Source organism: Monodelphis domestica, chromosome 1 (genome assembly GCF_027887165.1).
Source record: "Monodelphis domestica isolate mMonDom1 chromosome 1, mMonDom1.pri, whole genome shotgun sequence".
Taxonomy (NCBI): domain Eukaryota; kingdom Metazoa; phylum Chordata; class Mammalia; order Didelphimorphia; family Didelphidae; genus Monodelphis; species Monodelphis domestica.
In genome coordinates, this window is record NC_077227.1 from 661,231,970 (window position 1) to 661,254,377 (window position 22,408).

Here is a 22,408-nt window from a genome sequence, read left to right on the forward strand (position 1 = left end):
TTCTATTTTTACCATGTCTTCTGGTTCTAATAGATTTAGACAGTTTTCTTTTTATGTTTGTTTCAGTATAGTATCCAGGCTTTTTTTCTTCCCATCATTTTTCATTAGACTGCAATTACTTTATAGAGCTATAAAAATCACAACAAAATTTATCTGGAGGAAAAAAAGGTCAAGAATCTAAACAGAAATAAAGCAAAAAAGTAGAAAAGAAGGGAGTTGGCATTATCTCAGCTATATGTATAAAGCAGTAATCATTAAAACAATTTGCTGTTGACTTAAAAATAGTCTGATGAAAAGACTAAATTCACAACATACAAAATATACAGCATATAAAACCCAAAGTAAAAAGAGTAGTATAGCATTTCATGAATTCAAAGACCTCAGCCAGCTATCAGATAAGTATTCATTATTCAGCAAAAAGCTGCTGAGAAACTTGGAAAACAGTCTACCAGAAATTAGATATCAACTAATAACAACTCATATCATATACCAATATGTGCCAGATAGTTCTGACCAAAGAAGGGATAATAGGAGATGCCATGAATAATTTTGTTTACCTAAAAGTAAAGTTACCAGACTGATTCTGCAAAAACATGCTTTGTTTAGATTAGTACCTGTCAATATGTGCTTGATAAAGAGTATTTGATAACAATTTCACAAAATGATAACAGCTAACAATCTCATGTGACTATAGATATAAAAGGTAGCATTATATACTTTAACATTAATTTTTAAATTTTGAATTCAAGTTCTCTTCCTCTCTTGAGCCTTCCCCCCATTGAGAAGGCAAGCAATATAAGCTTTAGACATGTAAAGTCATAAAAAAACCATATTTTCATATTAACCATGTTGGGGAAGAAAGCAAGAAAGATAAAGTGAAAAACCTTATGCTTCAATCTGCACTCAGAGTTCATTAGTTCTCTCTCTGGAAATGGATAGCAGTTTTCATCTTGTATTAATTTTTCATTAATTAATTAATGAAATTAATGTTTCATCCTTGTATTAATCAGAGTAGCTAAGTCTTTTACAGTTGGTTATTGTTACAATATTTCTGTTACTGTGTAAAATGTTCTACAGGTTCTTATCACTTCACTTTATATCAGTTCACATAAGTCTTCCTGGTATTTTCTGAAACCACACCACTTTGTCATTTCATACAATAGTATTCCATCACAATCACATCATAATTTGTTTAGCCATTTCCCTATTGATGGGCATCCTTTCAATTTCAAATTCTTTGTCCATCACAAAAACAGCTTCTAGAAATATTTTTGTATATATGAGCCTTTTTTTCTTTTTCTTTGCTCCCTTTGCTACCCAAACTTTGTAGTGATAGTGCTAGGTTAAAGCCTATGCACAGTATTATAGCCCTTTGGGCATCATTCCAAATAGTTTTCTGGAATGATTGAATCAGTTCAAACTTCACCAACCATACATTAGTGTACTTCTAGCTCCCTATCCCCTCTACCATTTGTTATTTTTCTTTTCTGCCATATTAGCACATCTGATAGGTATGAGGTGGCACTCAGAAGTTGCTTTAATTTGATTTTTCTAATTATTATAGATTTTGAGCATTTTTCATATGATTATTGTTAGCTTCCATTTCTTCTGAATATTGCCTCTTCATATGCTTTGATCATTTATAAATCAAAGAATGGCTCCCATTTTTACAAATTTGACTCATTTCTCTCTATATATGGGAAATGAGACCTTTATTGAGAAACTTGTGGTAACACCCCCCCCCCCATTTCCCGCTTGCCATCTAATTTTGGCTGGATTTGTGTTTTTTTCTTTTTGTCCAAAAAAATTTGAGTTTAATGTAATCAATATGATCCTCTCTATCTCTTGTTTGATCATAAAGTTTCCCCTTAACCATAGATATGGCAGGTATTTTTTTCCTATGCTCCTCTAATTTGCTTATGATACCACCAAAAGGCAACATTATGACAAATCAGATGAGCAAGGAATAAATTGCCTTTCATGTCTATTAATATAGATGAGTTCATGACCAAAGGGATAGAAAAGATAATAGGATATGTCATGGACAATTTCATTTACCTAAAAGTAAAGTTACCATAAGGCCCAATTTGTTTCTGTATAAACATGCTTTGTTTAGATTATTATCTGCCGATAGGTGCTTGATAAAGGGTGTTAGATAACAATTTCATACAATAATATCTAACTAAAATTTAATAAGTAGCTGACTGTGTGATGAATTGTGTTAGGTACTGAAGGAAAGTTGGATGATAAGTAAGACATGGCTCCTATTCCATTATTATTATTTTTAAAATTAAACTTTTGCCCAGATGATTACGTTTTTGGTTCTTTAGTTTGACTATGCCCTCAGGGTGTTGATAAACTAGAACTGTGGTTCTCAGGCTTATATCATTTGTTTCAATTACTTATGACTCAAATTGTAAGGAATTTACTTTTAGAGATCTAAAGGAAATACCTTTAGAATAACAAGTGGGCCTTGTTATCTCATTCAAAAATAATGCATTTTCATGAAAAACAATTGAAAACCATTGATCTAGAGCAATCCAAACTCAATAGATAGATTACCACACTTAGAGGGAGGAAATCTGAATATTGGGGGACTGACCAATGAGAATCCAGTCCTTGAAGCAATTTCAATTATTCCCTGCCCATTCCCAATCCCATTGCATAGAAAGTTTGGTGAGACTACTTCAGGCCATTATTGACTGAGAGGTTATTAATGTGTGATAATGAAAAAATCTTCTAACTGGCCACTGAACCAGAAGAATCAGTAACTCTGGAAAAGCTTGAGCTAGAACTAAAAGGGGACAACCACCAATCTCCCTCTTTTCCTTAACTGATAGGGAATGAGGAATGAACTAGAGCTACTGAGTCTGCGTGCTGGGGGAAGGTGGGTTGCCCTATATAATACTTAGCTGCTTTATGTCTATGAGAACATAGTGCTTTGGGCATGGTTGTGCTTACTCTTTTCTGATCTTTTATAAATTAGATTCTAAGATGGAAGTAATCAGGTTACATGAGTTCAGGACATCCATGGGAAACATCAGAAATTCAAATGGCAAGTAGAGTTTTTAATATGGCCCCCCAGCAGCAATATCAATGACCATAAGGGTGGTACTGGTCAACAGTAAAAGAAGCACCAAAGATGGAGGTGGGAGGACAGTCATGCAAGGATAGTGGCAACTACAGTTATATATACCTCTCATGGCTGAGAGAAGTGCTTGAAGAAGTTGTGGACTCTAGAAAGGCACCACTCATAGGTAAGTCATTTCAGAACCTCAATTTTCTCCTCTCCAAAATATAAATGACAACAGAGTTGTGGTCAGGAAAAGCAATTTGTAAGCCTTAAAAATTACCCAGATTTAAGCTTTTATTGGTATAGAGAACTTATGATACAAAAACTCCCAAAACCAATGAAGATTAGTAACTGTTCTGCAATTTATTGTCTTTTATTTCTCTACAATTAAAGGGCTAAATAAATATGAGATATTATTACAGGGAATGATAAGACACGCACAGAACAGATGAATATCATACAAATTAAATTAGCCTATGACAGCTAAAAAAGATAAATTCCTTTTATGGTCCTCATCACAGTGTGACAGTGATCCTGGGTATGGGTACTCAAAGGTCATGCCAGTAGAACACAGTCTTTGACAGACCAGGTAAAGGCATCAAAGACACCAATGTTACCCAGGCACCAGGCTAGCTATGTTAGAGAGGCTCATTACCTGGAGGGATACAGGTGATGAATTTTTTCAACTGCAACAGCTCTCTAAGACATTCTTCTAAGTTGTTTGGATATCATCATCTGGATTGGCAGCAAGAATACCCACATAAGAAAAATCACAGAGCTTTCAAGAAATGGAAATGAGAAATTTCCCAAGTTTAGATAAGAGGAAAAATCACTTCTAGTTAGTGGGGTTAGGTGGAAGCAATGGGATCCAGGGAAGCTTCATAGAGTAGGTAACATTTAAGTGGAAATTTGAAGAATGGGTAGGATATCAATAGGTGGGAATAGAAGGTGGGTTGGGAAAAGAAATACTACAAATGGAACTGTTGGGACAAAGATATAGAGGTGGGCAGGCATAGGACATTTTGAGGGTGAAGACAACTAAACTGTGATGCCTCGGTTTCCTTATTTTAAAAATGGGTATAACAAAGCCTCTACCTCCTAGGATTTTGTGAGAGCAAATGAGATAATCATTGTAAAGTACTTAGTATAGTTCATGGCACATAGTAGATACTATATAAATACTAGCACCTCCTCCTCCTCCTCTTCCTCCTCCTCCTGTTACAACTATTATCATTACTGCTAAAATGGAAGCCATCTATAACCTACACAGTTTCAGACAAAATATTTAGCAAAGAACTCACTTCTTTTTGCTTCTACTATGTAGGAAGAGAATCTATTTTTATTAATGGTTATTCTAGGTTCAAATCCCAACTCTGACCCATACTGGCTGGACCTTGGACAAATCACTCTCAATTCCCCAGTAACTCTGTATACTCTGTAGTAATGGAGAAAGTACAAAAGGAAGTCTTTCATTGGGAACTCTTTATCTCAATTAAATGCAGGTCCAAAAAATAGTAATAAATAACTCAAATATCAAATGTTGTGCAGACTTACCAGTCTGGTCCTTCTTTGCTGACTTATGGAGACCAATGAGTATGGATGAAAAAGTTTCACCAGAGAACTTTTAAACAGTTCTCTGGGATTTGAGGATACAAGCCATGATTATAATAGGATAGCATTATGGAACATAATAATAATTAGTCTTAGAATACCTACTGGGCAGATTCCTACTTAGAACTACTTTATATTACATTTCCATACACTATAGAGATGGAGGTTTATTAAAAAAGATTAGAGGTGTTTCTGAGATCATTATGCAATTTGATGCCAAGAGAAATAGGGAACTATTCTAAAATCTCTTTGGAAGGGAAGTGTAGTGGTTTTGTGAGTTACGTTGAGTCAACAACAACACAAGGAATAGATGGTATAATTGTATTTTTGGAAATTAACTTTTTTATTCAAAGATATTTCATTTTCCCAATTACATGTAATAACATATTTCCACATATGTTTTCCAAAATGATAAAATCTAAATTGTTTCCTTCCTTTCCTCCCCTCCCCCTTGGAGATAGTAAGTAATTTGATCTGGATCGTACATGTTTTATCATGCAAAATATACTTCCATATTGGACATTGTTGTAAGAATAACCATATAAAACCAACCCCTCAAAAAGAACCATAAAGAAATTAATGTGAAAGATAGTGTGCTTTGCTCTGCATCTTACTCCAATAGTTCTTTCTTTGTCTTAAGTCCTTTAGAATTGTCCCAGATCATTGTATTGCTGACAATAGCTGTCTTTCACAGATGATCATTGTACAATATTGCTGTGAACAATGTTCTCCTGGTTCTGCCTATTTCATTTTGCATCAGTTCATGTAGGTCTTTTCCAGCTGTTTTTGAAATCATCCTGGTAATTGTTTCTTACAACATAATAGCATACCTTCACCATCATATGCCACAATTTGTTCAGCAATTGCCCAAGTGATGGACATTTCTTCCATTTCCAATTCTTTGGCTGGCGGAATAATTCTTGAAGGTGTCCTTTTCAAGTGGAACAACTCCCTTTTTTAATGTGAAAATATTTTATAGAGACTCACATGATAGAACCTGCTCTACTTCGTTTGACCCTAATGGGCAAAAGTGGGAACAATAGGTAGATATTTCATAGGGGTCAACTTAGGCTCTCAATTCAAGGAGGAATTTACTCATTGAGAATTCTTTATATCAAGGGTAGCTAGATTGCTCAGTGGATTGAGAGTTAGGCCTAAAGATGTAAGATCCTGCATTCAAATCTAGCCTCAAACACTTCCTAGCTCTGTGTACCCCGGGCAAGCTATTTAACCCCCATTGCCTAGCCCTTATTGCTCTTCTGACTTAGAAGCAAAACACAGTATTGATTCTAAGGTGGAAGGTAAGGTTTATTAAAAAAAAAATAATGCATCCCTAATGCACTCTAAAGGGAGTGGTTGGAGAAAAAAGTTATAAGCTCTCTTTGACTCTCAAAGAGTGGACAACCATTTATTTCCCAGTTCTGCCTCTCTCTGAGTAACTATGTTCATTTTGTTAGTGTAGGGGTTATGATTAGTTGGATCTACCTAATTAAAATGGCACTTGAGTTCCTATCTGCTGGAAAATCTGCTATCTCTTATCAGCTATATTTCACTGAGCCCTAATTATGTATGGGTGGCATAATGGGGCTGGCTGTCCTCATACAGACAAATAAACTTACCCAGTGTAGTTTTTTTTCTTTGCATGGAATCAATAAAAGGAAAAAGATGATACATAATAGAATATCCATTGAATAGCTACATGGCTTCTCCTTTTCCTTGACCCAAGTTTTCCCTAATCAATATATAGGCACAGTCCAAATCCAAGCGTTTGGATACATATTTCAAGATGTCTCTGTTCAGCTGGCCTCTTTAGATAGTTGGCACTATTTCTAGTTTTGAAGTAAAATATTTTCCCAGTGCAAACATTAGTCAACCTTTCCATCATAGCCAGTGGCATTCTAGACTCAGCCATCGATTCCTTGGAAGCAGTAGTCAGTCCATGATGTCAGAGTACTAATCTGTGTCTTGTGGCTTTCTGATGCTAGTGTTTTCCTATTTGGTGACCTGTCACTGCCAGGGACCCTCAAAGGCTTGATACTGAATCTAACTCATCCCTGGGGGTATGTTAAGTCATAGTAAAGTCATAGAAAGACAGCAGCAAGGAGACTCTGCCAACATTCTGCCCACACCTCTAACTTGGAGTTCCAACGGCTCAGAACTACGTCACTTCTCCCTCTTCCACTGGCATGGAAGCCTGGCCAATTTCTGACAAGAGAAAGAAGAAAATGACAACAAAAAACAAACCAAGAAGGGCAACTGTAAAGTGCTTTGCAGATTTTAAAACACTAATCAAATGCCAGTTACTGTTATTACGAGTTATGGTTGAATTTCCAGTTTTCATTAGTGAAGAGTTTCCACGACAGGAGTTTCTCTCACCAATGAAGTCACAGTTTAGAAGTATGACGTTGAGACAGACAAGGAAGAGAGAAACATAAGACAAACTATTTATACCATCCCCAGAAGTATATTTGCTTATTAAGCATTGTTGAACGAGATGCCTGCTTTTACTTAGCAGCTTTCAGAAATCAAACCCTTGCAAAACAAAACAAAACAGAAAAAAACAAAAGACAGAGTTTACAGGGCAAGATATCAAATATTTTGCTTCACCAAGTCTTATGTACATTATTTCGATTATTCCTCACAATAATCCTGTGAAGTAGATGGTCTGGATATTATCAACTCCAATTTTCAGATTGGGAAGGTATGGCTTAGAGAAGGTATATAAAGAGTAAACATCAAGGAGGGAATTCAAGCTCAGGTCTCTTCTGGCTCTACCATCTTAAATGTTTGACCACTGTGTCATGGTCTTCCTTGTAGCAAGTTGACTATTCCCTCAAAGTTTAACATCAGAGGTATTGATTACACTTGGGCATAAGTAGATCTGAGGTGACCTCCGGATTGTGGGAGAAGGTGTTTAGGTAGTCCCTGTGGTTCTTCTCTGGAATTGATGATGGATTTCTCTCTCATATTGCTTTGCCTTCTCTCTTACCCCCAATGTCTGGATCTCTCTCTATTCCTTCTCCCCAACTAACAGATTTCCTTATTTCCCCTGCTCCGAACCCAGTGCCTATCAAGTTCAAGATTTTTCACTGGGCGGGCTTCCACATTTTCACAGGTAAGTTAAGTTAATCCTTGTTGATAAGGAAAATTGTTGTAGGGCATTTTTATTATGGTTTCTGGAAGGAGTCAGTAGTAGTTTGTTTCTTGCCTTTTCTTTTTCCAGCATAGCTAATATGGAAATCTGTTTAGCATACTTCACATCTATAAGGAATCTCATATTATTTTTTTCTTAATGAATAGGGGAGGGACAGGTAGAGAATTTGAGCCTAAATTTAAAAAAATAACTGTTAAAAATAATTTTTTACAAAAAGGAAATATTGCATTTACAATGGAGCCTTGAACCAAATGGAAACGTCTCGTTCTATCCCCTCAACTCTTGTTACTGAGAAGAAGGGAGAATAGAGAAAAAAGGAAGTTGACATCAACTGTTTAAGAACTTGAGGTGTGAGTCCTCTTTCTTTTGGGTTTGATAAATCCTATTCCATAACCACTATTTTCTACACCTGATTGTTCACAAAGGAGCTCAGGCCACACACACTCATCTTTTTTTTTTTTTAACTAGACATGAATAAAATTCTGTTGTTCTCAGGGAAAACTCTGCATGGAGGCATGAATTAGCAAGTGATTTATGAGAAAAGCTTCCAAGACTGAACCCACTGAAGCCTCAATTCTGGGCCACAGGTTACACTACGGGTGATGGGAATTACCTTTGTTCTGCATTTGTTTCCTTTGGGGAGAGAAGAAATGACTAGGTACCTGTTTGGCAGCAGCAGTACTTGCCTATCAGGTGAGGTCCCTCATTGTAAGCAGAGGGATCTCTGAATCTTAGAGGGTAGAAGCCCAGCATTCTGGGCTTACTTACTGATTTGGAGTAGGTATCTATGATTAGGTATAAAAATTACATTCTCTGCCTCAATGACCCTTTCTTCACACCTGAGCCCATTTAAATCCCCCCACCAAAGAGGCAATTAGGTGGCCCAGTGGATCTGGAGTCAGAAAGACTCATCTTCTTGAATTCAAATCTGACCTCAGGTAAATGATTCAGGAAAGTCATTTAAACCTGTTTCCCTCAGTTTCTTCATCTGTAAAATGAGTTGGAGAAGGAAAGGGGAAGGGAAGAGAGGGAGGGAGATAAGTTCTATCATATAACTTAGGAAAACTTATGTAGAAATTTGTTATTACATAAATTTGGTTCAAAAAATTAAATTAAAGAATTCCTGAACTAGAGGGAGATGAGGATTTCCTCCTTGAAGAAAGAAGGAGGAAGAGAAGGAGGAAGGATGGAAGGAAGGAAGGAGGGAAGGAAGGAGTGGGGAAGAAAGGAAGGAAAGAAAGAAAGAAATAGGCATTTATTAAGTGCCTCCTATGCTCCATACACTGTGCTAAGAGCCTTATGAGTATTCTCTTATTTGATCTTCTCAACAACCTTGGGAGGTAGGTACTACCCACTTCACTCAAAGTCTTCTGGCTCACTCGGAGAGCAAAGGCAGGGAGTTACTGGGATAGGCCCCCTCTCTGGTTAGGAGCCTCTCTAAACTGAATGAGGTGAATCCTCGAGGGACAAACATTTTGTCTATGGCCTGGCCCATAGTCTTTTCATCTCTGTAGGATGTGCCAAAAGGGGCTCTCCTGGCACCTTCAGTCACCCCCACAATGCAGAGATGCAATTGGGTATCTTATTGCTTCTCTGGCATCCCTCACAAAGCCTAGCAAAGTAGCAGCTACATGATAGGCACCACAAAGACACCTGCTGAAAATAAAGCTTTGGGTGAGAAGAGGAAAGAGAACTAGTTTCAGTTCTGTCCTCTCCCTTGCTCCCAAGAAAAAATGTAAGGAAGAGCCACATTGTTCTTTACTAATACCAAATAAACTCGTTTCCAGTAGGAAATAGGGAGGGACTTTCCTTTCATTCTTATACTTCCAGGCAATGGCTACTAGGGTAGAATCTCTCCTAGAGAAGGTTAAGAGGGCCAGAATTCAGTCCTGGCCTTATTAAACTCTCTCCCCTGCCACCCCCCCCCCCTTCCTCCCTCCTTCCCACCAGATGACCATATTGAATCCTCAGCTGCATTTTTTAAATTGTAGAGAAAGGGATCCATCCAGCCCAAGTCCCAGGCAGGGCCAATTTTTTCCTTCCTTCTCTGTTAGGCTCCAAAATCCAGATTACCTGCTGATTGGGTTAGGCAAGACAACTAACACTGATACCCAATAGGACTTTTAATCAATAGTCTTCATGGATTTTTAGGAGAGATTGAACCCAGCCTATAAGTACCTCTCCCATAATTCTCTTTTCTGCCCCCCAAAATATATGCAAAACTCTGGTCTTGCAGATCTCCTGATCTGATCCCCATGAGGGTCCCTCCTACAGATTCGATGCTGATAAATGGGCCACTGGGTAAACTCAGGACCCAGGTAGGAGTTCAGTGAGATTTATGTTTGGTGCACCTCAATTCCCCTCTTCCAGGTACCCAGTGCCATCATAGGCAAGGAGATATACTCATCCACACTCTAGGAATGCATATGTCCTTTTACAGAGAGCTTTCCTTCCAACAACCCATGCAAGTATTATTATCATTCCCTTTCATATACGTGAAGGGAAGGTGGGGGCCATCTTTGATCCATATGATGAGTTCCCTAATCAACTTATCCTTTGTTTGGGGACATTTGGAGGTTGCCTCCCCATGAAGCATACCCACACCCATTGGTGTCTTGTGGATAAGTCACAGAAAATTCAAGATCATTGGTTGGTTGAGACTCAGGGACTGGAACCTTGTTGGAGGAGAGAGCTCGCCTTCTGAACTATAAAAGGAATCAAGAATCAGTGCTCTTGAACTACCTTTCTACTTTCAGAAGTCTGACTAGAGTGCAGCAAGGTGAATCTCAAGAATTTATATTCTGGAACCTGTTCCTCAGTTTAGTTCCCCCCCCCCTTCCCCTCCAAAGTAATTAAGTAGTGTTTTACAGTAGAAACACATTATAAAATTCAAGCACTTGTGTAGGCAGCATGAAAGGGGGGTTACTGGACCTCAGGGTCCTGGCCATCTTCCACATTTCTGTTTCCTTTGAGCATGTCAGAGACTGGATGCCTCCTAGCAAATTTCCCTCCACCAAGAGATTGAAACAGCAAAGGGTCAAAGAGATATCCTGCAGAAGTGCACATGTACCTGCTTGCTTGTACAGCCCCAAGTTGAGGAATTCTCCAGTTTGAGAGTTCTTCAGTTTGGGAATTGGACCTCCTAGAGAGGAGGTGATTTCCTGATAGAGCATACTCCTTGGAGAAAGAAGAGATTTGTAGAGCAAAACCCACTGACATGCTTGGACTGGTCAGGTCTGACAGGAAGTGGATTGCTGGTTCAGTAGTCCCAAAGTATCCTTACCTTCTAGGGGAAGACTAAATCACAGATGGTGCTGGGAATCTGAGAAATTAGGTTGCTCCTACGTGTGACTGATATGGAAGGATTCACAGCCAAAATCTCATCCTAATGCCCCCCCTCCCCCCCATGGAGTTCCCCTCTGGGGGAAGCTGATGGATCAGCTGAGTCCTTTATTTGTTTCTGAATCCTGAGTCATTTCATCTATGGATTTTTATCCATATGGGGGTGAAATGAAGGCTGTCTTCTACCAGATATGTCTTTGGAATCTTGAGTACTTCCTTGGAATTCCATGGATTCTATTACTCACATTTGGAAACCCCACACAAGAGTTATATCCTGAGTTAATTAGGAGATCTTTCTGGTGCACCTCCAGTTAGAAGAAACAAACCAAGGGAAGATAAAATAACACCTTTGGGTCAGCCAGTAATATTAGTCTGAGGCAATGCTAGTCCAGAGATTTGAGGTGGTCATCTGGTCCATGGGTAAGGCATGGGAGAAAATTGAGGAACAGAGAATTGAAATAATTTGTCCAGGTATACGCTACTAGTATTCATCAAACACTAATCTTCTGCCTTTGAGACCAGCGCTACATCATGCAAACTTCCATTACTTCAGACTGGGACAACTGCTACAGCCTCCTAATTGATTATTGTTCTCTCTTCCCCTTCCCATGTGCAGTCTGTCTTCTCTCTAGTCCACCTTTTATATGGTTACCCAGATTCCTCTTGCACATCTTGCCATGCTACTCTCTGGCTTAGAAACTTCTAGTAGCTTTCTATTATGTATAGGATAAAACACAACTCCTATACATCCCGTGGCCCTTGGGGTCAAGTTAAACAAGGTAAAATGACTTGCCCAGGGTCATATAGCTAGTTTGTATCTGAACTCAGGAAGAGAAGTCTTATCCAATAACTATACATCTCCTGCCATGAGGGCATGACAAATGGACTACCCTAATGGTCCATTTACCATTTTTGTGACTACCATCTGAATGTGAGCTCATTGGTGGTAGGAATTATTTTATTCTTTGTACTGGCACTTACTAATGCTTTCACTCACTTTCCCCATTCATACTGTACATTCCTATTTATGTGCCCCTAATGGCTCCTTGCCTGGAATGTTTTCTGTGTTCCTTTCTGCCTATGGAAAGCCTTTTTTTGCTTGAAGATTCAGCTATGGCCTCCTCCATGAGAGTTTTCCTGCTCTCCTCAGTTAAAAGTGATTGATATCTTCTCAAAGTCTCCTAGAGCTCTTTGTCTGGGTCTCTCCTTTGCCCATCTTATATTTTACCTTGTTATTATAGTTGTTTGCATGTCTATATAGGTACTTCTATCTCCATTTGATTGTAAGCTCTCTGAGGGTAGAAATTCTACTATTTTTTTTATCTTTGTACTCCCAGCACTTGGCAAGGTCCTTTGCAAAAAAAAGTAGAGATTTAAAGAATGTATAATGCCTTGAAAAACTCAATCAATTCAAGTTAATTTGATAACAAGCTCAATATATAAGTATATATTGATAAATATATCAATTACCTGACTTGATCTTCACATACCTCTGTGATGCAGGCAGTGCTGGTATTATTACTGATTTTTATAAAGGGGTAGATGGTTGGCCAGTTCCTAGAACAATGCCTTGCATGATGTAGACACTTAATAAATGTTTGTGACATAAAACCGTGAGGTTAGGCAATTGCTTAGGGTCTCACAAATTGATTTTCTTTTCTCTTTTTCCTCCTCTTCATTCCCCCTCTCCTCTACTTCAAGAATCTATAATTTCATCAATGTGGTTATTCCTTTCATGAACTCTGAACACCATCCCACTATAACTCAGTGAGTGCTTTTTTGGGAATTGTTTTAATCAAACATTTCATTAAATTACATCCAGCTTAACTAATTTAATTTTTGGATAATGAACCAATGGGCCCTCATGGAACCTGCTAGCAAAAGCTTTGTTGGGGAAAATGAGAACTATATCTCCAAAGGTTAACGTTTAGCTTTTAGGAAGCCAGGGTCACCTCTATGCTACAATGGGACATCTGAGTAAGACCTTAATAGGCTTTCTCTATTAATGAGAATTTTCATTAAATGTTAAATGTTTTATTAAATTCTCATTAAATAAATGAGAATTATTGTTTAACATACCAGTATCCACTGCTGAGCACCCTGCTCTGGGAAGCTCAGTTGGTACAATTCAGATGGACAGATTTAGGCTGGACCCAATCATGCTTCCATCATGGTTGACTTCAACATCGGTGCACCTTGGATGGGGGCTTTGAAGCAGCATGGGCTGTGCTTCTAAACTGACACCTCCACATTCCATAATGATGATCCAAAGGGAGAAATGCCCAGCACCAAACCCCTTCAAACATCAACTGAACTCTTTCTCCCCTGCGCTCACTCCGTTTATCCTCGTCACATGCCCTGTCCACCACCCTATATAAATGGATTCAGTATAAGATACATGAGACCTTTTTCCAGTTACAGGCATCCCTAAGTACCCTGGGCTAGAGGGCTGATGAAATCATGCATCTTTGACTTCAGCTATTCCTAACAGCTCCAGTTTGTCAGGAACATGCTTCCCATGCCTCTCCATCTCCATGCCCTACAGTGCCCCCATTTTCCCCATGATACTGACAGCTATTATATCCACACATACCAAATATTTTTCAATTGAAAACCTGTAGTAAGAGTCAGTCCCCAGGGACAGCCAGAGAAGGGAAAAGATGAGTCACAGAGGAGAATCTGGGTGAGTGGGTGGAGTTGTTAACAACCTGGGAGCCTACTAGGAAAAAAAGCAAATCGATGACTTTATAATTCTCTTTCAGAGTGGCCTTTGTCCTGTTACTGTTTTGAAATAGCACTTAAGTCTCCTTTCAATATTTTCTAAGCCTACTGTGAAAAATGGCACTTCTCTGAGTGTGAGTCCAATTCTCCTTTCATAATAATAATAGCTAACATTTACATTGTGTTTACTATGTGCCAGGCACTTTGCTAAGTACTTTACAATTCATTATCTTCTACCTCACAACAATCTTGGGAAGTAGGTGCTATCATTATCTCCATTTTACAGATGAGGAAACTAAGGCAATAGAGGTTAGGTCACACAACTAGTAAGTCTTGATGCTGAATTTGAATTCAGGTCTTCTTGACTCTAGGACCAGAGTACTATTTACTGAGTCACCCAGCTATCTCTACTAAAAGTTGAAGAAAAGGTATTAATTTTCACTAGTTGAGAGAATTCTTCACATGGAACTTCTTACTCTGGTGAAGACCAAACCCTTACCCAAATTTTTGGAAACTTCCCACGTCAGGTCTGTGGGCTAGAATTCCTTCAGTTCCATCCCTAAAATCACTTATGTACTACAATAGTGGATCCACTTGCGTAGAACTCTGGTTTCTAATTTTTTGGCAACTGAGTGACTAACACATCATTTCTTTCTTACTCACGGCTTCTTTTCTTCTAAGCCTATGGCTTGTGAGCTCTGGCCAGTTACTAAAATGGAGAAGAAAGGAATAAGATTGAATAAAAAGAGTGAGAAGGAAGGAAAGTAGAACATTGTATTGTTAGTTATCTTTGAATTACATGTCTCACTCATCCCTCTGAAATGACTGTAAGTTCCTTGAGAGCAGGAACAGTCTTCTCCTTTTCTTGAGCCCCTACCAAGACCACAGATGAGCATATATGTGTTTAATGAGTATTTGTAGATTGGTTGGTGAAGAATTAGCCTGTCCTAAGAAATGATCTCATGTGATCCTGGAAACCAAGGATATAAAAAACAAAACAACATAGAAAAAAGGCAGAAATTTTTATTTAGAAAACAAAGGAGTTCACATGATTGGGTGTATGTGGAGATGATGAAGAAGAGAGGGCTTGTTGTTCCTCAGCATCCTCTAATTCTCTCACAGTTCTGTCTGAACTGGGTCTTGGGAATTTTGGAAATGTATAACATTCCATTTTAGCAGTTAAGTATGCCCTGGGGATTGGGTATGAGCTTGATGTCTTCTGGCAGGAGAGAAAAAAGGGCCAGGCAGGAAGGCAGGGTGGATGGCACTGTAGGAGGCCTTGCTCACCAGATGTCTCTGAAAAGAGAGGTAAAATTGGAGCTGAAAGATTTCTGGGACAAGTCCCTTAAACCTCTGTCTGCCTCAGTTTCTTCAATGTAAATGAGGGGGGTGGGCTGAATGGTCTCTAAGGTCCCTTTTCAAGCTGTGAGACTATTGCTCCAGTAGATGATTTCTCAGATTTCTTTTAGCTCTAAACCCTATGACTCTATGACCATATCATTCAATCCATGACAATTCATTCTTACCACTGTGGGCTAGACACTGTGCTCGGCACAAACACTATAAAGACAAAAAGGGATAGACTCTGTCCTCAAGGAATCTACATTTTTCCAGGGGAGAGAACTTGCATACAACACAATCAACCACATTGTTTTTTGGTTTTGTTTTTGGAGGATGGAACTGTATCCTTTTGGCACCAGGGATCTTCTGGCAGTATTTGAAATGGGGAATGGCAATGCAAAATCTTTTATGAGGATTCATTTTTTATAGAGGGCAGCAAGGTGGCCCAGTGGATTAGAGTCAGCAGAGCTCCAACTGGGCATTGACAGTTTCTAGCTATGTGATCCTCAGTAAGTCACTTCATCCTGTTTGCCTCAGTTTCCTCATCTATAAAATGAGCTGGAAAAGGAAATGGTAAACCACTCAGTGTCTCTGCCAAGAAAACCCCTAAAAGGGCCATGAAGAGTTGGACATCACTGCAAATGACTGAATGACAACATTTGATTATGTAGGATGGACTGTATAGGAAGAGAATCATATAGGGGTCTATTCCCAGGGAGGGCTGATGACAGCCTGGGTTACAGTACCAATGGGAACATCAAGGGACATTTTGAAGGAAGACTCAGCAGGACTCTTCTTTGCCTGCCTTACAGTCAGTCCTTCTACTCTGCTGTTATTCTGTGTTGTTCAAGACTTGCTGCTGGGGGACTTGAGGGGGTGGGGAGGAAGCATATTCCAGCCTGGGACTTCCAGGAGTTGTGTGGTCTGCAGATGGGCACTAAGAGGAGGAACAGAGCCCAAGAGAGAAAGGCGGGATCTGCAATCTGAAACGCCAATGACCCTGTGGTCAGGCATTTCCTGAGGCCAAAGCCAAGGGCCCCTTTCCCAGCCAGTCCCTTACCCACAGGAAGTTCTGGACCCTAGAGACCACAGTTGTGATTACAGACCATGAAAATAGCTCAGGACGGTGCTAAGAGCCAGCAGAGCAGCTCTGTTCTCCAGGAGCCAGAGCTGATGGGCAGGATACAGCATGTTGGTGTCTACCTGCTTCTCTTAGTGTCAGTCAGCCTAACCCTGCACATCAGTTTCACTTTTGATTCTTACTGGACCACTTTCATTCATACTGGACCATCCAAGCCTCCATACTAGATTTGCCCAGGTGGTGGGCTGAACTTGAACTTTTTTTCCTTAAATCCTTGTACAGAACAAAGCCCTTTTCTTACCTTAGAGATTTGCAGTTATCTAAAACACAAATGTTTATAGCTGGTACAAAGAAAGCTGAGATAAAACATTGTCCCTTCGCTTGTAGAGTTCTCCCCATCTCCACTGGTGGAAATCTTATCCTTCCTTCACAAATCTTCTCAGAAGCCACTTCTTTCATGAAACATACCCTGATCCTTTCTCCCAGGTCCATATGCATTTGAAAATTATTTGTTCTTCCTCAGAATTAGACCTTGCAGAGTATTTTGTACCTCTCGAGTGCTTTATAATTATATTCTGCACTACAATTATTACATGGTTATGGTGTAGTAAAGGCATATTTCTCTATTTTTAGATACTCCCTGATGCATTACAAATTCCATAAGCAGAAGGAATTGTGTCTTAATTTTCTTTATGCCTCCCCCCAAAGACCAAGTTCAATGCTTTGAACATAAAAAATACTTTGTGCATTTTTTAAAAAAAGGATGGATGAAGATATACTGGCTAGTAATATATATGTGTATATATATATATATATATATATATATATATATATAAAATGATATAAATGGAGAAAACCAATCCAAAATTATCTTTGGTATCCCCTGTCTCAGTGCCAGAAATTTCCACAATGTAATGAATTTTCCTTTTCCTTGGGTTAAGCATTGGCTTCTCCTCTTGTAAAATGTAAATGACTTTACTGATACCTTTGTAGACTTTTATGGACAAGGGGTTGGATAGAAAGTGTGGCTGTCTCTGCTGGAAGGAGGGACTGAAAAATGAGATGGGAAGCAGCCTGACTCAGGAAAGCCCAGGGAATTTGGAGCCACAGGACTGTATGTGGACCTGGCCAGAGGCCATAATTGCATGGGAAGGGTGCCATACCCAGAACAAAATAGAATCAATAGTGGTTTGAGCCTGGTTTAATTCACTGACCTGCTTAAAGAGTGATCTCTTGGATTAGAATCCACAGCCACACTGGAACCTGATGTGTTTTTCACTCCTCCTGCTCTATCCCTTCCTCCACCTTTCTGTAGCCCAGGGAACTGGCACTACTCACTGACCCTCAAGAGTTTCCTGCTCTCCAGTTCTTTTTGTCATGGCAAAGAATTGGAAACTAAAGGGATGTCCATCAAGTGAGGAATGGCTGAACAAATTGTGGTACATGTTGTGCTGCAAGGAATGATGAACTGGATAATTTCAGAAAAAAACTGGAAAGATCTATATGAACTGATGCAGAGTGAAATAAGCAGAACTAGGAGAACATTGTACACAGTAACAGCAATATTGGACAATGATTATCTGTGAAAATTTGGCTATGCTCAGCAATGCAACGATCTAGGATAATCCCAAAAGACTAATGATGAGGAATGCTATACACCTTCAGAGAAAGAACTATTGGAGTTTTCTTTTGCATCAATGTATTTATGGTTTTATTTGGGGGTTTTGTTTATGTATGAATTTTCTCTTACAACAATGACCAATATGGAAGTATTTTGCATGACAATAAAAATAAAATTTTAAAAAGTATCCTACTCTCTTTAAAGCTGTCTAATTTGCTGTCTGCACTTTTATAATGAGCCTTGTCTCCAGATAAAGATAAACTGATTTTTATAGCATACTGAGTGAGTGTTTATTATAAAAGCACATCCCTGTGGAGGAAGACAAAGGAGAATCCTTGGACCAATAAATAGCCTTAGATTTGACTTTGAGCTTATATAAAAACTCCCAATCTATTTCTCTCCCCTTTTCTCTCCCCCTTCCTCTCTCCTTCCTTCCTTCTCTCTCTGTTGTTATCTCTTTGTCTCTCTCTCAATACTCAGAGGACCTTTACATTACTTTATGAACATCTCTTGTTAAGTGTTAATGACCATCTCTGTCCTCAAGCAGCCTATAGTCTAGTTAGGGTAACAAGATGCATGTACATGAAAATAAAATTCACATTATAGGCTTAAGGGCAAAGAAGGAGCTACTTGGCCTCCTTTGTCCCAGCACTCTGTTCTGGGCTCTGGCTTCTCTTCATTTATACTCTTTCTTAGTGAGATTCTCTTATTTCTTTGAATTTATATGCCAGTTCTTTGCACATGACATCCAAAGGTATGTGTATGTGTGTACATATATATATATATATATCCCTTACACACAGACACCTATGCATACACATATACATACATATACACATGTCACTTAGGTGTCACTGCGCCTGGCTTAAAGTCAGGAAGACCTTAGTTCAAATTCAACCTCAGATATGTCTTAACTGTGTGATCCTGGATAAGTCACTTAACCTTGTTTGCCTCAATTTCCTCATCTGTAAAGTGATCTGGAAGAGGAAATGGCTTACCAGTCCAGGATCTTTGCCAAGAAAACCCCAATGGAGTCACAAAGAGTCAGACAAAACTCACAGACTAAACAACAATAAACACACACATTCATGTGTATATATTTATTCAGTCCTAATCTCCCTCCCTCCCTCTAGTCCCACCTCATCATAGCTAGACATCTCTTGACTGCCTAGAGGAATCTCAAATTATGCCCCAAATGGAACACCTTATCTTTCAGCACAACTAATTCCTCCTTCAAAATTCCTTATTTCTGGTTTGGGCACTCCCACCCCCAACCACCCTGCCACTCAGATTTGTAGCTTGGGTAGCTACTTATTGGAAAGAGGGCTGATGGAAAATGCAGTTTTTCCAGCTGGAAGGAATAACTAACGGATCAAGGGAGTAGGAAGGCACCTGAGATGTGAAAGCCTGAGAACTTTCCTTTCCAATTTCATTCTATACTTTCCATAAACTTTTACAAACTCTATTCCAATCAAAGTGAACTACTAGCTATTGTTTCAATTCTCCATTCCATCAGTTACATGTTCCCAGAGGCTAGCCTCTACACCCAGAATGTTCTTCTTCTTCCTCATCTCTTTGTCTTCCTTCCTTCCTTCCTTCCTTCCTTCCTTCCTTCCTTCCTTCCTTCCTTCCTTCCTTCCTTCCTTCCTTCCTTCCTTCCTTCCTTCCTTCCTTCCTTCCTTCCTTCCTTCCTTCCTTTCTTTCTTCCTTCCTTCCTTCCTTCCTTCCTTTCTTTCTTCCTTCCTTCCTTCCTTCCTTTCTTTCTTCCTTCCTTCCTTTCTTTCTTCCTTCCTTTCTTTCTTTCTTTCTTTCTTTCTTTCTTTCTTTCTTTCTTTCTTTCTTTCTTTCTTTCTTTCTTTCTTTCTTTCTTTCTTTCTTTCTTTCTTTCTTTCTTTCTTTCTTTCTTTCTTTCTTTCTTTCTTTCTTTCTTTCTTTCTTTCTTTCTTTCTTTCTTTCTTTCTTTCTTTCTTTCTTTCTTTCTTTCTTTCTTTCTTTCTTTCTTTCTTTCTTTCTTTCTTTCTTTCTCTCTTTCTTTCTTTCTCTCTTTCTTTCTTTCTTTCTTTCTTTCTCTCTCTCTCTCTCTCTTTCTTTCTTTCTCTCTCTCTCTTTCTTTCTTTCTTTCTTTCTTTCTTTCTTTCTTTTTCTTTCTTTCTTTCTTTCTTTCTTTCTTTCTTTCTTTCTTTCTTTCTTTCTTTCTTTCTTTCTTTCTTTCTTTCTTTCTTTCTTTCTTTCTTTCTTTCTTTCTTTCTTTCTCTCTTTCTTTCTCTCTCTCTCTCTTTCCTTCCTTCCTTCCTTTTATTGGAAAGTTGATTTACTCATTTTTCTTTTTTAATTTATTTAGAATATTTTCCCATGGTTAAATGATTCATGATTTTTCCCATCCTTCTTCCATTCCCCTTCCTGGAGTTGACAAGCAATTCCACTGGGTTATACATGTATCATTGTTTAAAACCTATTTCCATGTTATTCATATTTGCAATAGAGTGATCTTTTAACGCCCAGACCCTAATAAAAAAAGGTGATCGATCATATGTTTTTCTTCTGCATTTCTGACGAACCTTGCTTTCTTCCAAGACCCAGCTTAGGTTGTCGATTCCTTTGTGAGGGTTTCCTTGGTACCTGTGTAACAGGAATTGGCACATTCTCAGAGTATTTCTGACAAAACATCCCATGTAGTAGATAGCACTCCTCATGTCCCCAACAAGTAGAATATGTATTTCTTTGATTTTTTTTATTAATTTTTTTTGTTGGTTGCATTAAAATTCTCAGGTATCTCCCTCCCTAGAATGTGAGCTTCTTAAGGACAGAGAATATTTCATTTTTATTTTAATTTCACCTATGCCTGGCACAGTGTCTTGACTACCAGGTCCTCATATCTAGCCCTCATCTCTCCCCTGAGCTCATCTTTATTTGGATGTCTTCATTTAGGGAAGGGAAGGGAAGGAAACAAGGATGTATAGAGTGCCTACTATGTTCCAGGCTAAGTTCTTTACTAATATTAACTCATTTGAGCCTCACAACAAGGTAAGTGCTTTCAAGGTAAGTGCTATTATTATCATCCCCATTTTACAGTGGAAGAAACCAAGGTGAACAAGGTTAAATGACTTGTCCATGGTTATATAGATGGGGTCTGAGGTAAAATTTGAACTCAGATCTTTCTGGCTCCAGGCCTATTACCCTATTCATCTCACCACTTGGTTTGCCTCTCTATCTATACAAATGGCCCATAAGCAAAATAGCAACATATATAAAACAGAACTCATAATGTTTCTGGTTATCTTCCCCTTCCCTCCTGCCTTCCCTATTCCTGTTAAGGCCATTTCAGTCTTACTTTCTTTGAGCTATTCAATCTAGGAGTCACTCTTGACTCTTTGCCCTCGCTCATCAGTTCCTTTCCCACCAATATCTCATCCTTTGCTAAGTGTTATCGCTTCTGCTTCCACACCTGTATCGGTCATGTCACATCCTTCTCATCCCCAACCCCCCGCCTTAATATCCTCATCACCTTTTTTGGTCGCCCTTGTCACTTTCCTCCTCAAGAAATTGCGGTGAGTCCCTATTGCCTTTAGGATAAACTACAAGCATCTGTGGATGGTCTTTAGAGCCCTTCTCAGTTCCATTCTGGTATATCTTTCTAGAGTGGCCATCCTCTCAGGCCTCACTGAAGCCCAACTTTCTGGCCCCTGGGCCTTTATATGGGTTGCTCCCCAGTGCCAGGAGTGTGCCCTCTGATCAGCTTTACTTCTTGGAGCCTTTGGCCTCATTTAAGACTCAGTTGAAGAGTTTCTTTCAAGAGGCCTTTCCTGGTTCCATCAATTATTAATGTCTGCCCCCATCATAGTGTTTTTTGTTGTTGTTTTTCAAAGGTGTTTTATTTTTCCAATTACATGTAATAACAATTTTCAACCTACATTTTCTGAAATGATAAAATCCAGATTGTTTCCTTCCCTTCCTTCCCTCCTCCCCTCTTGGAGATGGTAAGCAATTTGATCTAGGTTATCCATGTATGATCATGCAAAATTGGCTTCCATATTGGTCATTGTTATAAGGGAAGACACATATAGAACCAAAACTCCCCAATAAAAGCCTTAAATAAATTAATGTGAAAGATGGTATGCTTTGATCTGCATCTGTTTCCTACAATTCCTCCTCTGGAGGTAGATAGCATTCTTGGTAACAGGTCCTTCACAGTTGTCCCAGATCATTGAATTGCGGAGAGTAGCTAAATCTTTAAAAAACTTTTATTTAATTAATTTAGAATATTTTTCCATGGTTATAAGATTCATGTTTTTTCCTAGCCCTTCCCCAACCCCCCTCCCATAGCTGACATGCAATTCCTCTGGGAGTAGCTAAATCTTTCACAGTTCCATCATAATATTTCAATTTTGTATATACTTTTTTGTGTTCTATGCTTGCACTTAGTAAGATGTAAGCTCCTTGTGGACATCAGCATCCCTTTTATAG